We start from the raw sequence: 2,602 nt of genomic DNA, 5'->3' as shown, positions 1-2,602 counted from the left end.
CCCCCCTTTTTTTTTGTTTGTTTTATTTTGTTTTTGCAACCATTTCTGCCGAGCAGCTCTTGGCCAAGTGGAGCATTTGCAAACATCAAACTCCTCAGGGAGCAGAGGGCTGCTAGCAAGGCTTGGACCATCTTCTCCTGTCCCGTGTCCTGTTCGTAAAGGAGGGACAGTTTTACGCAGAAAGGGTGATAAAACAACCAAGAGCCGCTGTGCAATCCTGATGGAGATGCTTCACCTACCGACGTTTGCAGAATGGGATTTACCCTTGCTCGGAGATGGCTTAAAATCCCCCCCTATCTATAGTAGACCTTGCTGCTGTGAATGGAAATAACGTGACCAAAAGCAGGCCTGAACTACGCCACAAAGGTGCAAGATCCAAATGAATCTAGTTACAACTAGCGTAAAATGCGGTGTAGGCGCTTATATCTATTTAAGAACAGCATCAGAATGGCCGGATACATGATAAATGTCCTCAGAATTGGAAAAGCCATTGAAGTTCAGCCGGAGCTGGTAACAGTAGAAATATTTTGAAATTACTCCAGTACAGATAGGGTTGAAAATCATAATCCCCTTTGTGATGCAATATAATCATAGGCAGAGCAATTAACTGTAGTATCGCAGAGGATTATGACTTGAAGTGAGGAATAAGTAACATGAGCAGATGGACTCTTAAAATACCCTGTGTTCGCATGAATGGAAAAACAGGAAAGGAGGATTGGAAGAAGTGTGCTATTGAAACAATACAGCCTTCAGAGGAAACCGTCTTTACAATATTCTGTTGGAGTTCTTCAGGTCTCGTGCAGACTGTAAGCTCGCTCTTTCTCGGGGAGCCAGCTCCGGGGTGCACCAGCGCAGCTCTTGCGTGGCAGTTTTAGCATGGATGAAGACAGACATTTCGCTCTGATTTCTTGTGTCCAGCCTCAGTTGCGAAAGAACACGGGCAAGGTATGAAGTCAGCAAGTATAAATCTCCAATAAAAAGGCCATTTTGACAAAACAGCCCTTATGCAGAAGGAATAAACACACAAGTATAACGTTAAGGAGACAGCGGAGTCAAAGCGAGTGTTTTGACACAGGGGGGTTTAGTGGGAAATAGGAAATGGGAGGGGGCTGAGCGAGGAGCCTGGGTAGAATTTATGTGCAATGGCAGAGTGGGAACCTATGAGAAGCAGAAACGAAAGCAAAACCTGTGAGAGAAGTGGAGATGGTGAAAAAAGCTCTCACACCTCTCTACGCCTGGAAACCCCTGAGACAAATCATAATGTTATGGGTGCCTATGCCACCTACCGCATGTTTTATTTTCAGCAGATGTCTGCAACTTCTTTTTCAGTGGACAATAAGTCATCTAACAATTCTAGGGTGACTGTGAACACGTAGATAGCTTCAGAAAGTTCTTCTGAAATTTTTGCTTAACCTCTCCACAGCTTTGAAGGTGCTGGTCTTCCACCAGTGAGAAATAGGAAAGTGCTAACTAGATGTTAATTAGTCCTGGAAAGTCCGAACCCCTTGCATGAGAGCTTTACCCAGACAAACGTGGTCCTTGCGCTCAGAGCTGTTAAAATAGACTCGCACACCTTTGCATATCTGATAGCACCTACTCAGGGAATCATGTCTCCAGCGCTACCCCAGAAGACCCCAGTCCAAAAAGCAGGCCCACGCTACAGAGTCAAGAAGAAATTGGATTTGCCTTATTACTATAAAACCTAGAAAAGAAATGTGTTACTTTTTCATCTCTTTCAGCAGCTGTAATTTCCTTAACAATAGGAGGTGAGATGTGTGTAGGCAGAAGCTGACAGTGTTTCTGCAAGCCACGCAGCGTTGACTAAATTAATAACACCTTCCTACCCCTCTCTTCCAGGGTCCGAAAGACTCATATGCTGCACTAGCAAATACCTTCTCAGCAGACTTCCCTGGCGCAAAGGAGAAATGCAGCCGCCCGGGAAGGCCACTGTCCTTGTCTGCCCACCGTGGTGAAAACCAGAGATGGACATACACCTCCTGTTGAAGATGCAGAGAGATCAGCACCACTGCAGTTTCCATCATCGCTGCTAGCCCAGTATAACAGCCCCAGCCATGGGCTACAGGTCTTTAGAATGATAATGAAGTGTGCAGAGGAAAGCAGAGGGTTTTGTGGATGATGTGTCATCGGTAAATATGAATGAGAGGATCACAAAAGTAAAATAAAATAAAATAAAATAGGCTAGTTTTAAACCAGATGTAGCATGTATCAAATACTAAGGTCTCACCTGCTGTTGGAAGGCAAGGCTGTTTTCATCCTCACCTTAGAATCACAGAATCATAGAATGTTTTGGGTGGGAAGGGACCTTCAGAGTTCATCTAGTCCAAACCCCCTGCAGTGAGCAGGGACAGGATTGGGTTGCTCAGAGCCCCGTCCAACCTGGCCTTGAATGTTTCCAGGGATGGGGCCTCCACTACCTCTCTGGGCAACCTGTTCCAGTGTTTCACCACCCTTATCTTAAGGAATTTCTTCCTTATATTCAGTCTAAACCTACCCTGGTTTAGTTTAAAACCATTACCCCTTGTCCTGTCACAGCTGTCCCTACTAAAAAGATTGTCCCCATCTTTCCTATAGGCCCCCTTTA

This window comes from Egretta garzetta, unplaced genomic scaffold (genome assembly GCF_000687185.1).
Source record: "Egretta garzetta isolate BGI_Z169 unplaced genomic scaffold, ASM68718v1 scaffold50, whole genome shotgun sequence".
Lineage (NCBI taxonomy): Eukaryota > Metazoa > Chordata > Aves > Pelecaniformes > Ardeidae > Egretta > Egretta garzetta.
The sequence above is the reverse complement of the archived record's forward strand: the minus strand, read 5'-3'. Positions refer to the sequence as shown.